Below are 15,117 nucleotides of genomic sequence, written 5' to 3' on the forward strand. Positions count from 1 at the left end.
ACAAAAACTAGGAATCTCAACATATCTCCCTACCTTAGTATCCCATTAGACGGAACTTCTGCCAGGCAGGTATGGCTCCTCAGAAGCTGAATCTGTGTGGCACTAAAGCGGGGGGGATTCAGAAAATATGATGTTACCATCGCTTTGGAAGTCACTCTCTGTGAAAAGATAATCTTTCTTACCTCATTTGTCAGGTCTTTATTCTCGCGTTCTGTATTGGTGTTACTTGTTTTAAATATGCCTTTTGGTGTTGGTAACCAATGTCTCACTGTTTCCTAGGCTGTACACAAGGCTAACTGGACACAGTCCCTAGAACACGGTCCCCGCTTGGCTTCCTTTTGTGGGCTCTGTGCTCCTGCTGTCTGAGATGCTTTTCCCCAGAAACGTGGAACCAAATCTAGTCCTCGGCCCCAGTCCCCCTTCAAACAGTCTCCTGCTCAACTGTAAGATCTTCAGGTACACAGGACCTTGACTAAATCATCATCTTTTAATCTTCTGCACGTTGTTAGTAAACCACCTTGAATAAAGCAAACGTTCAATAAAAGAACACATAAATAACAGCAGTAATCGTTGACATGTAAATGGTGTTTAATATATACCTTACACTCTTCTAACATATAGTAATGCATGTAATTGTCATAAAACTAATAGCTTGGTTCTATATTATTCTTATTTTATACATAAGAACATGGCAGCACAGAAAGATCCAAAGACTTGCCAAAGCTTACACAGCTATTGTATGGTAGAGCCAATAGTCAAACCCAGGCAGCCAGGTTCCAGCTTCACATTCTTATCTCCATGCTCTCCTGCATTTTTTTTTTTTAATAAATGAATGAATGAATAAAAACTTATTTAAAGTACTATTTAAATTCTACTTTGCTATTTAAATTCTCCTTCATTTCACATTGGTGCCAAGGTCTTTTTTTTCTTTTTTAATTAAAAAAAAATTTCCTGATCTAAAGAACTAAAGTTTTATTCAAAGAAGGCTATTGACCTTTGTTTCTTGGACTGGAAGTCATAACCTAGTGGAGAACTCTTTCTTTTAAACGTTTTAAACAATTTTAGACTCACAAAAGTGCCAAAAAATAATACAAAGAAATCAAATGTACCCTTCACCAAGCTTCCCCCGATGGTACATCTTACATAGCTACAGTACATTCTGAAATTGATATTGGCATAATACAATTAATCTGCCTAATAGTTCTTACTGAAATCTACCAGTTGTTTCATGCACTCATTTTAAAAATGATTTTGCATATAATTTTAAGACATTTTATAACATGCATAGATTTGAGTAACCGTCACCATAATCAAGATAGTATAAAACTGTTCCGTTACTGCAAAGAAATTTCCATGCGCTATACTTCTATAGTCACACTCTCTCTTTCTTTCCCTAACCTCTAGTTACCACTAAGAAGCTTATTATCCGTAAAATTTTATATTTTGAGGATATAAGAATCATATAGTATCCAACATTTTGGTGTTGTCTTTTTATCTCTCAACATAAATGCTCCTGTGATATTTTCAAGTTGTTGCATGTATCAATAATTCATTTTTTTTCTGGGTATGAAAGAACTGCTGTTAGTTTAACCATTTACTCAGTGAAGGCCACTTGGGTTATTTCCTTTTTTGGGCTATGACGAGTAAAATTATTAACATGCACACATTGGTTTTTGTGTAAACATAAATGTTCATGTTTCTATAATAAATGCCCAGGTTTACAAATGTTGGGTCATATGGTAGGAATGTTTTTAACTTTCTAGGAAATTACCAGAATGATTTCCAACATGGCTCTACCATTGTACGTTCTCACCACCAATATATGAAAAATCAAGTTTCTACAGGTGTTTATCAACATTTTGTATTAGAAGTATTTATTTTTATTTTATCCATTCTAATACATTTGTGATGTCATCTCACTGTGGTTGTAATCTGTACTTTCCTAATGACAGTGGTGTTGAACTTCTTTTCATGTGTTTATCAGCCATTTGTATATCTTTGGTGACATTTAAATATTTTGTCCATTTTTCCAACTGAATTGTTTTTTCCCCTTACTGTTGAGATTAGAGAGTTTGGTGGTTAAACTTTCATCCTCTGAACAAATTTTTTTAAAGAACAAAGTGTTAATTTTTTATGAAATCTAATTTACCCATTTTTTTCTTTTATAGTTCATGTGCTTTCGGTGTCATATCTAAGAATACTCTACTTAAATTCAGATCCTAAATATTTTCTTCTATGTTATCTTTTAAATTTTATAGCTTTACATTTTACATTTATATCTATGATTAGTTTAGAGTTAACTTTTATATACTATTGAAGTTTAGGTTGAAGTTTGTTTTATATGCAGTCGGACAATTAAGTTTGCAAACTTATTGCAACAATGTTGCTAACCTGTTTTTTATATCAGAGGGATTATTCATTATGAATTTGTACCAATCGGACAAACAGTTAACCAAGTTTACTATTTGAGGGTGCTGAAAAGACTGCTTGAAAAAGTTAGACGACCTGAACTTTTTCCCAACAACTCATGGCTCTTGCATCATGACAATGCACCAGCTCACACAGCACTGTCTGTGAGCAAGCTTTTAGCCAGTAAACAAATTACTGTATTGGAACATCCTCCCTACTCACCTGATCTGGCCCTCAATTTCTTTACCCAAAGATAAAGGAAATATTGAAAGGAAGAAATTTTGATGACATTCAGGACATCAAGGGTAGTAGAGCGACAGCTCTGATGGTCATTCCAGAAAAAGAGTTCCAAAATTGCTTTGAAAGGTGGACTACGCATTGGCATCCATGCATATCTTTCCAAGGGGAGTACTTCAAAGGCAACCATAGTGATATTCAGCAATGAGGTATGTAGCACTTTTCCTGGGATGAGCTTGGGAACTTAATCGTTTGACCTCATAGCTATTGATGTCCAATTGCTTCAGCACTATTTATTGAAACAACTATTCTTAATCCTCCATGAATTGTTATTGCACCTTTGTCAAAATAAGTTTGGTGTATTTTTATGACTCTATTTCTTTCGCCCATTATTTTTTTAACTGAGCACATTTTTTTCTTTTTAAGATTTTATTGGGGAATTGTGGGAGGGGAACAGCGTTGGGGAATCGGGGAAAGGGAACAGACAAGTTGCTGTTCTTTTGTTCTTCAGTCTAGTTGTGCAGGACGTCGCTTCACTGGCCCATGTTGGTATTGTAATCATTGCACTCTTCCCATCTGAGGCATATCGGTCACCGGCCACTGGATGGCCGCTCATGGCGGCTCTTGGCTTCTCACCCTGGCTGACAGCCACTCACGGTAGCTTATGGCAGCCCACTGCAACTTCACTGCAGACTACGCTGTCTCCGGCAACTCACGGCAGCCCAGCTCTAAGTTGAGCTGTTGTTCACCATCTTAGCTGTAGAGGGTGCTGTGTCACTGGCCCTAATGTGGGATCCAAACCATGGCCCAGCTGCTCAGAGCTGGTGTCCCAAGCCAACTTTTAACCAATGTGCCGTTCAGCTGGCCCTAATTGGGCACATTTTAATGAAAGGTTATGTAGGTATAGGAACTATTTTAGCCTAAATACTTAAACCAATTGAGATGGTCCTTTTAAAGGTGATGCAAACACAGAAATTTAATAATAAAAAATATATTTCTCTTCAGGGAGACCACTATCCTCTTTCTGTCAACACACCATGCAGTTTGCTATTTTGTATATCTTAGAAAGATTACTTGGACACAAACTTTCACCCTTTGCAAGAATACACTTTACCAAAAATAATAAAGCAAAACAGCAACCCATAAGCCCATACAAAGCCAAAGCAATCAATGAGTGTGGGTCTAGAAGTTCCAAATTCATTTGTTCTCCGTGGGGTCTATATAATGGGAACCATAAGATCAACCACCTTATCTCCCATAACTGCTGCGAGGCTCTGATGAGATCATGTGAGTGAAGGTAATTTAGAAAGTGTAGATCACTACATAGAAATATAGCTCATTTCATAAAAAGACATACACAGAAACTCTTTCCCTTGTAGGTAGACCTCACAGGTGACTAGCTACCATCTCAATGTTTTGTGCCCTGGGTCTTAGATAGTAGGAACACTGTTCCCACTAAAATTGCATTTGATTAATGCTCGTGGAGTTCCATTCCAGGCAAACATGTCTCCTCTGAAAAAAACATGTCTGACTGTCTGTATCTATCTATCTATCATCTGTCTATCTATCTATCTATCTATCATCTATCTTATTCCTAAATATTACTAATTCTTGAATTGCTCATTTCATTTATCAACTTTCCCTCCATAGTAAATTAACTTCTCTCAAAATTAAAAAAAAATGTAATGGTGATTTGGGTCATTAATAACCTCTTGGCAAATATCACATTCTTACCTACTAAATAAATAATACATGTAATGTGTATCTTCTTTGTGCCAAGATTTAAACAAGAAGAGGAAAGAAACATATGCCTTTAAGAGTGCACTGTCTGGTTCAAGCATATGCCATTGCCCATTGGAGCTGAGCCATGCTAACCCCAAGAAGGGTCAAAGAAAGAAAGCCCATTGTAAACTAAAATGTTTAACCCAGCCATTAGGAGTTCACTGACAGAAAGCTCCAAATTCTAAAATACTTAAATATCAAATAAAAACTTTATAAACGTCACATAACATTTATAATTGCACCAAAAAGCATAACATCCATCTATTCATTCAGCAATCACTCATTGAGTACCTGCCCTGTGCCAGCCTATGATAGGATCTCAGAATAAAAAGAAGCACAAGATACACTCCTTTGTTTTTAAAAAGGTCATAGTTTAACTTTTATATAAAAAAAAAAGAACTAGTAATGAGATAATGCAAGGGGAATGTTTGTTTTCAAAAAGTGTAAAATTCTATATAAATAGAAGAAGGTATTGTTATGATTAGATAATTGAGTTATGCAGAAGTTTTCACTCATAGAATTGGTTATAATCAGATTAGCAAAAAATACATTTGTCAAGGGAAATGAAACCAGACATTATAATAGCACTTATTGAAATAGCTGCTATTTTTTGTTTAGCTTTAGATCTTAGTTAAGATTAAAAAGCCTTTAAAAATTATCCGAAATACTTAAATTTTGAGAGCAAGGAGACTTGGGCTAAAGTGATGAGCCTAGTCAGATTAATTACTATGAAAGTAAACCCAGAAATCAATCATTTTGTTAAAAATAAATCAACTCCATTTAGAAAAGTTTTATTGGCAGTCTCAGCTACAAACCACTTTAGTTCTAAAGATGTTTACTGACAAATTACTTCCTCACCTAACTTTAAGCTTTTAAAAAGTGAAAAGACTATTATACTGCCATTCAGTGTGATTGAGTGATCTGTTTCCCACTATGAGTAATCAACGTCTCTTTTTGGCTTTCCTTTCTGGGTGAATTTAAATTCAAACTATGCATTTATGTTATTTTATTTTTTTATTATTCTGTGTGTGTGTTCATAGAATCAGCCACAGAAGCACTTGCTATCCAGATGCAGGGAGAATGTGTACTTAGGGCTCTGGGTCTTCCTAAACACTCCTTCGGGGCAGCATTTGAGTCTACCTATGAAGGAAAATTAACTTTTGGCTATTGCCTGATACCTCATCATTGTCACTGTTAACCCACCGCATCAGCTGCATATCTCCTCCAGCTGCATAATCCTTCCCACACTCCATCACCCTGGGCAACTTCTTATAACAGCCTTTGAGTTCTAGGAAGTCTACAGTGCTCATCCTCAAGTGGCCTAAAAACCTTGCTTGAAAATGACATTGAAACAGTCTCTGAGAAAACATTCTCTGAGTGATGGTCTAAATTCCCAACACAGCCATCTCCTGGTCTCATTAGAAGGTGGCTCTGTGGAAACATTGATGGTATTGCTGCAGATAAGCTGTCATCATTTGCTCAGGGACCTCACCTGAGATGCCCATAGTTCAAACTCAATTCCTCCTGGATGTTTTCCAGCTTTCAGACATGGCAATAGGAATTCTCGGGGACAGTCAGGCTCACACAGCCTCAATGTGCTGAGCACTTCTGCTTATCATTTTTCCTCATCTCCTTGTGCATGGATTCTTGAATTTCTGTAACTGCAACTTAGTAAACCATAGCGTCTAGATAGCTAGTTAAAACCTGAAACTGCAGTGTCATGAGTATTAGATATAAATTAATTAAATGATGACTCAAGAGAAATCTTAAAAACATGTTGCATTTTAAATGGTATAACAGGATGTTTGTTTACAAGCACCAGTAGTGTACCTTTAGAAGTACAGTTTATTATTTTTTAAATGTCATTTAAGTTTATTAGTGGGACCCATGGTTTCCAAAGTCCAATGTAGATCCTGCAATGTCTATGACAGTGTTCCTAAATGCAGATTGGGGTAAGACTAGCCACTTCTTCAAGCACTAGTCATGAGGGCAAAAACTTAGGTGTGGACGCAAAGGTCAAGAAAACAAAAAGCAAGGTGAGTAATACATACAGAAAACAAGAGCCAAGTATACCGTGTACAAACAACAGTGCTTGCTGTTCTGTTCATAACCTCACATGATATTGTTTGAATAAACACCTTATTCAAGCATTTGACATAAGTGTCAAAAATCTCTGATAGGTTTTTCTTGTTTTTTTGTTTTTTGTTTTTTGTTTTTTGTTTTTGTTTTGTTTTGTGTGGTGTGTGTGTGTGTGTGTGTGTGTGTTATACTTACCAAGTTTGGGTTTCAGGGTCATGTAACCCAACTTCCTAAAATGAGTTAGGAAGTCTTGAGTCTTTTTCACTTTTTTGGAAGAATTTGAGAAAAAGAGATATTAAATCATCTTTGAATGTTCACTAGAGAAGCCATCTGTCCTACAATTTTGCATTTTGGGAGGTTTTGATGATTGTTTGAATTTCCTTACTGTTGATTGGTCTATTTAGATTTTCCAGTTCTCATGATTCAGTCTAAGAAGGCTATATGTTTCTAAGAACATGTCCATTTCTTCTAGGTTATTGAATTTGGCGGCATATAGTCTTTCATAGTATTCTTGTATCGTCCTTTGTATTTCTGTGGTATCTGTTCTTCTCTTCGACTTCTGATTTTGTTCATTTGTGCCTTTTCTCTTTTACTTAGTAAGTTCAGGAATGGGTCTGTCAATTGTATTAATCTTTTCAAAGAACCAGCTCTTTGTTACATTAATTTTTTCTATTGTCTTTTTGTTTTCTATTTCACTTAATTCTGCTTTAATTTTTATTATTTCCTTCCTTCTGCTGACTTTGGGCTTCACTTTTTCTTCTTTCTCTAGTTCTCCAAAATGCAATGTTCAGTTGGTTTTTGGGATTTTCTTGTTTCTTGACATAGGCCCGTAATGATATAAACTTCCTTCCTATTACCGCTTTTGACGCATCCCAAAAGTTTTTTTTGTTTGTTTGTTTGTTTTTTTTAAGATTTTTATTGGGGAATTGGGGGGATCAGAACAGCACTGGGGAATTGGGGGAAGGGGAACAGAGAAGTTGCTGTCTTTTTCATTCTTCAGTCTAGTTGTGGAGGACGTTGCTTCACTGGCCCAAGTTGTCACCATCATTGCGCTCTTCCTGGGCAAGGCAGATCAGTCGCCAGCTTCTGGACAGCCGCTCACGGCGGCTGCTAGCCACTCACGCTGGCTGCTGGCTACACACGGTAGCCCATGGCAACCCACTGCAGCAGGGGCTGCAGCCTACGCCGTCGCCAGCGACTCATGGCAGCCCAGCTCCAGGTTGAGCTGTTGTTCAGCATCTCAGCTGTAGAGGGCAGTGTCACTGGCCCTCATATGTGGGATCCGAACCGGGGCCCTCTGGCGTCCCAATCCAGTTCTTAACCATTGTGCCACTCGGCCGGCCCCCCAAAAGTTTTGATATGTTGTATTTTCATTCTCATCTGTTTCTGTTTTTTCTTTTTTTTCTTGTTTTTTTTTTTTTTTTTTTTCTCAGTAAAAGCTCTTGCATTATTATTGGTTTCCTATTCATGTCATTTTTTGCTGGGCCACCCTGCCACCTGTTGGCAACTCAGCGGCAGCTCAGCTCAGGCTGGGAATCGAACCAGCGACCCTGTAGCTCAGAGCTCAAACTCTTGAGAGAGCTCTTAACCAACTGCGCCACTCAGTCAGCCCTCTGTTTGTATTTTTAACTCTCCTTTTATTTCTTCTTTGACTCAGTCATTCTTTAGTAGCATGCCACTTAATCTCTATATATTTGTGTATTTTTCACTTTATTTCTGCAGTTGATCTCCAATTTCAAAGCATTGTGGTCAAGAATATGCTTAGTATGCTTCCAGTCTTCTTAAATTTGTTGAGGTTAGTTTTGTGTCCCAAAAAATGGTCTATTCTTTAAAATGTTTCTTGTCCACTAAAGAAGAATGTATAATCTGGTGCTCTGGGATGAAAAGCTCTGTAAATGTTCATTATGTCCATTTGGTCTAAAACATCATTTAAGGTTGATATTTTCATATTGATTTTCTGTTTGGATGATCTATCCATATCTGTCAATGGGGTATTTAGGTACCTACTATAATTGTGTTTTTGTCACTTTCTCCCTTTAATTCTATTAGTAGTTGCTTTATATATTTTGGTGCTCCTTAATTATATATTTCAGTGTCCCTGTGTATATATTATATATATATATATATATATATATATATATATATATATATATATACACACACACACACACACACACAGAGGGTGCCAAAAAATAATGTATATACATTTTAAGAAAGGAAAAAACTGTATTAAAATTATGCCAATGATAACCACCTTGAGCACATTTTGTAACTGCAGAAGTCAAATGTGACTTGTATTCATCTTTTATTATTGGTAAATATTGAGTATTACAATTTTAATATAGTTTTTTTCCTTTCTTAAAATGTGTATACATTTTTTGACACCCTTTGTATATAGTGTTATGTCTTCTTGATGTATTTTCCCCTTTATCATTATGAAATGTCTATCTTTGTCTCTTGTTACCATTTTTATCTTGAAGTCTATTTTGTCAGATATAAGTATGGCTACACCCACTTTTCTCTGGACTTCATTTGCTTGGAGTATTGTTTTCTACTCTTTTACTTTGAGTCTATATTTGACCTTATAACTGAGGCATGTCTCTTGAAAACAGCAAAGGGAATGGGATACATAAAAGGAGAAATCTACAGATCAATATTGCTAATGAATACAAATGCAAAAATCATAAACAAAATACTAGTAAATCAAATACAACAATACATTAAAAAGATTATACATCACAATCAAGTAGGTATCTTTCTAGGGGTTCAAGGATGGTTCAACATATGCAAATTAATCAATGTGATATAGCACAGAAACAAAATAAAAGACAAAAATCATATTATTATATCAATAGATGCAAAAAGTATTTGATAAGATGCAACATCCATTTATGATTAAAACCCTTAAAAATGGGTATAGAAGGAATGAATTTCAACATAATAAAGACATATACAAAAAACTTTCAACTAATATCACACTTATATAAGGATGTCTCCTCTCGCCAATGTTATTCAACATAGAATTGGAAGTCCTAGCCAGAGCATTCAAACAAGTGAAAAAAATAAAAGACATCCAAATTCAGAAACAAAAAGTCAAATGGTTAGTTTCTGTAAATGACATGATTCTTTATAAAGAAAACCCCAAGGAGTCCAAAACAAACAAATAAACAAACAAAAAACTATTAAAAACAATAAGCAAGTACAGTAAAGTTGCAGGATACAATGTCAATGTACAAACACCCATTGTCTTTCTATATACTAATAATGAAATTTCAGAAAAAGAAATGAAAAAAAATTATTTTGCAATTGCAATTGCAACAAAAAGAATAAAATACCTATAAATAAATTAACAAAGGATGTGAAGGACCTATACACTGGAAACTGAAAGACATTATTAAAAGGAATTGAAGAAGAAACAAAGAAATGGAAAGATATTCCGTGTTAACGGGTTGGAAGAATCAGCATAGTTAAAATGGTCACATTACCCAAAGCAATATACAGATTTGAAAATCCCAATGACACATAAAAAAAAAAAATCCCAATGACACATAAAAACACAAAATCCCAATGACACATTAAAAAAAAAAAAAGAACAAAAAATCATCTGATTTGTGTAGAATCACAAAAGATCCAAAATAGCCAAAGCAATCCTGAGGGGAAAAACAAACAAACGAACAAAAACAACAACAACAACAAAAACCAAGGTTGGAGGTATCACACTCCCTGAGTTCAATTTATACTAAAAGTGACAATAATCGAAACAGCATGGTATTGGCAGAAAAACAAACACATAGACCAATGTAACAGAATTGAGAACCCAGAAATAAACCCATATATATATATATATATATATATATATATATATATATATATATATATGAATAATTTTTGACCAAGTAGCCAAAAACATACAATGGAGAAAAGAAGGCCTCTTCAATAAATGGTGCTGGGAAAATTGGAAAGCCACATGAAAAAGAATGAAACTAGACTGCTACCTATCACCATATACCAAAGTTAACCCAAAATGGATAAGACCTAAATATAGGACTTGAAGCGATAAATTACATAGAAGAAAGCATAGGTACTAAACTTATAGACCTTTTCAGCGATGATCTTATTAATTTGACCTCAAAGGCAAGGGAAGTAATAGCAAAAATAAATGAATGGGATTACTCATATATCAAACTAAAAAGCTTCTACACAGCAAAAGAAACCATCAACGTATCACAGAGGCAATCAACCAAATGGGAGAAGATATTTGCAAACAACACCTCCAATAAGGGGCTAATATTAAAAATATATAAAGAACTCATACAGCTCACCAACACTAAAACAAACAGTCCAATTAAAAAATGGGCAGGGGGGGCCGGCCAAGTGGCTCAGTTGGTTAACAGCGTGCTCAAGAGTGAGAGCTCTGAGCAACAGGGTCACCAGTTCGATTCCCATGTGGGCCAGTGATGCTGCGCCCGAGCTGAGCTGCTGCTGAGCTGCCAAGTGGCAGGATGGCTCAGCTGTGAGAACACGTGCTCCTAACAACAAGGTTGCCTGTTCGATGGTGGGCTATGCCCTCCTGCAACTAAAGACTGAACTTGGCACCTTGAGTTGAGCTGCCGCCCTGGTGACCCAGTGGATAGAGTGCGCGCTCTTAACAATAAGGTTGCCGGTTCTACTCCCTTGTTTGTTCCCCTCCCCCAATTCCCCAACACTGTCCCCCTCCTCCAATTCCCCAAAACTATTTCCCTCCACCAATTCCCCAATTTAAAAAAAGTAAAAAATGGGCAGAGGACTTGAACATACACTTCTACCAAGAAGACATACAAATGGCCAGCAGATACATGAAAAAAGTGCTAGACTTCACTAGCTATTAGGGAAATGCAAATCAAAGCCACAATGAGGTACCACCTCACACCTGGTAGAATGGCTATTATTGACAAGACAAGTAATAAATGTTGGCGAGGTTGTGGAGAAACATGAAGACTCATGCACTGCTTATGGGAGTGTAAATTGGTACAGCCACTATGGAAAACTATGGAGTTTTTTCAAAAATTAAGGGTAGAATTACAATATGACCCAGCAATCCCTCTTCTGGGTATCTACCCTAAAATTCTGAAAACATTTATCAGTAAAGATATATATACTCCTATGTTCATTGCAGCTGTATTCATGGTAGCTTAGATATGGAAACAACAAAAGTGTTCTTTGATAGATGATTGGGTAAAGATGTGTACATATATACAATGGAATACTACTTAGCCATAAGAAAAGATGAAACACTGCCATTTATAACAACATGGATGAATCTTGAGATGCTCATGCTAAACAAAATAAGTCAGACAGAAAAAGTCAAGAACTATAAGACTTCACTCATATATGGGATATAAAACTGAAAGCAACAAACAAAACAAAACAAAAAACCAAGCAAAAACTCATAGACACAAACAATTTAGTGGTTACCAGAGGGTGGAGGGGAGGGTGGTGGTAGATGAGGGTAAACGGGATCAAATACACGGTGATGGAAGGAGAGCTGACTCTGGGTGGTGAGCACACAATGTAACATATGGATGATGTATTATAGAATTTTACACTTGAAACCTATATAAGTTTATTAATAAAAAGGATCTGATAAAACAAACACCTGTCATTGTGTATAACCAATAGAGGTCATTATGTACACAAACTATTATGATTCTCGGGGGAGCAAATGCAGTAAACATAGATATGTTTTTGGATATTCAATAGAAAGGGAAATGTTGGTGATGGACTCATGAGGGCAGCTTTGAGAGGTAACCAGGTAGCTGGGGATCTTGTGATAAGAGGGAAAAGAGTTGAATAATACAGAATATGGAAATTATATGAAGGATGAAAGAAAAGAAAAGGAATTCCTGTAGCCAAAATAAAAGGAAAATTTCCATTCATGTGAACAATTTAAACATAAGAATGTTGCTTTTTAGAATTTCTCAAGGTTTTGAAACATAGTTCCTTATTGCTAATTTTATTTACAAATCTATTTGGCAGATGAACTGGAAGGGATGGGGTAGAGGCTGAGGAAACCTTGGAAGCAAAAAGTGGATAAAAAATAAGTAACATTTGAGAAGCTTTGTGTAACAACAAAGGGCAGGGACTAAGTCAAACCTAGGGAAGGACCCTGACAAACTTCCTTCAAAATTTCAGAGTAAGATGAATGAGTAGAATAGTGGCCATGGCTTTACTGCAGACTAGGCAGGTAGTTTGAACAAAATGTGATAAACAGAAGTGCATTCTTAGCAGCCATAAGGTACCAAAACTGCTTTATGGAAATAATTTTGCTTGTATCCAACTACTTCTCAGGGAAAACAGTCATGTTAATATTTACAACATTCTATATCATCATACTGATATCAAAATTTTTATGAATTTACTTGTGGTTCTTCCTTTTCATCTGCCACACAAAGAAAGGTGTGGGGGAATGGTCATTGCATTAAAGTCAATGAATCTGTACATTGCTTTGCTTTTTACTGCATGGACTACAAGACTCTAAACTCTTTTGTGTTCTGTTAAAGACAGCACTATATTTTCAATTAGCTGGTACCTATGACATGTTTACAGTTAAAGACAGTGCAAAATAGACCAGAGCCAAAGTAGTCTACTGTAATAACATTTTATTACCTAAATGTATTTTTGTGCTTTGGTATTTCACAGAGGTCTGTCACCCTAGGAAGCCCTTTGCTTAGGCAACAGGATCTGAGTGAAAATAATAGCGACTGTGAACTGAACTCTGGAAGCTGGGTTAATTTTCACATGACTCTACAGAATATTGGTATTTCAATAAAAGGATTGTTGAGTTTAGAGTTTTCTCAACTGAGTTCTGGAGTTGGGTTGCTATAATCCACTTCTCAAGAAAAACAACAACAAAAAACACCTTTACATAGGCTTAATGCAGATTGGCACCTGGAACACAGAAAGAGGTCTTCACAGAGTTTTCTATCCTCCTTAAGCTTCTATTACCAAGAAGAGAGCATCTCCACTGGTAGAATAAAACAAAATGCAAAGGTATCATGGCCACAGTAGTTTTATATACAAATTAAACTGGTTTTTAAATAAGAACATCTGTGCAAACAAGATCGTAAAAGGTAATTTCAAGGTTACAAAGGAAGATAAATTGTGTCGATTGGATTTTAATATAGACATGTTAAATGTGCATACCTAGTGTAATGTGAGGTGCATGACATAATTTAATAAGTTTATTTAGTGAAAATTTGCTGAAAAGCCTAACTGGAAAAGATGTCTTGTTTCTTCTTGTTTTTCAATATTGATGTTAAGAAATACGTGACAAGTGAAGAAATAAAAAGAAAATATGAAAATTAATTTTCAATTTATTGCCTTGATATCCCACTGTGTGCCAAGCACTATACTAGAATATACATTTCACTATGGCTGACTCCTGTCCTCCGGGAACTCACAATATGACTCCTGTCCTCTGGGAACTCACAATATGATAAAGAGATGCATGAGTACCTTATTGTATTTTAGGGAAGAGAGGAAGTCATGAGTTCTCTTAGAACACAGAGTAGGTACATTTAAACCATCCCACCCAAATCCAAAAAGTTCCTCTGTTTAAACACCAGAGCTGAATTTGGAAAGAGGAACCAAAAGTTATTATATAAAGAAGATATAGGTGATTTATAGAAGAAAGAAGTAGTATGTGAAAAGACACAAGTATGCAACAGCATAAATATCTGTGGGCATTTGCAAGTGCCTGGACTGTTCCTCTTTATCAGAATGCTTTTCCTGCAGATGGTGCAGAACAAGTATAAAGACTGAGAAATGTATGTCACATATCACCAAAAAGCCAAACAGGTGAGAAGATCATTGCTGAATATGAGAAGTCAGAGGTCAGTGCTGGCCTTAAAAGTAAAGTCTCAAGGGAGTATTGGTGGATAGGCTTAGACTGAGAGTATGAAGGACTGAACGCTACGTGAGAAACTGGAGACATAGCTTGGTAGATAATAGGATGGGTCAGCAGCTATATAAGATAAGGGAGATTTGGACATGATTCTATAATGTGAGAAACACCAGAGAGGGGAAAACATATAAAATACCGAAGAATGACAGGACGATTAATGTGGTCAGTTCCTCCCAGATGCAGGAGAGGGTAAAAGGAAGATAGCAATGACATTGGAAAGACACAGCTCCTTTACTTAAATGGAAGGAAGAGAAGGACGGCAGAGGGCAGATAGAATGCATGTGCTGAGAAAAAGGAAAAACATGTTTTTCCAAACTTTAAGTTCAACACATTAAACAAGCATACATACTATAGGCAAACCTCTTTGCTACCAAACCACAAATTTTGATAGTTTTATTTTTATTCTTTTTTGTACACTTAATTGTTTGTGTGATTGAATAAATAATGATATTATCAGCTGACGTGTACCTTGTAAGTTTTCTTTTCTTTTAAACAGTAGTTTATTTCCGTCTAGTCTTTGAAATACTAGCCTTTAGTTGGATGGCTTGTAGCTTTTCCTGTTTGTTCAGACTCATATGTTCAAACATAAAAATAGCACAATAATCCTGTCATGGTGAAAATAAGGTCCTGCATTAAATTTTACCTCTTCAGTATAAAAAGTAGAGCTA

This window comes from Hipposideros armiger, unplaced genomic scaffold, assembly GCF_001890085.2.
Source record: "Hipposideros armiger isolate ML-2016 unplaced genomic scaffold, ASM189008v1 scaffold_387, whole genome shotgun sequence".
Taxonomy (NCBI): domain Eukaryota; kingdom Metazoa; phylum Chordata; class Mammalia; order Chiroptera; family Hipposideridae; genus Hipposideros; species Hipposideros armiger.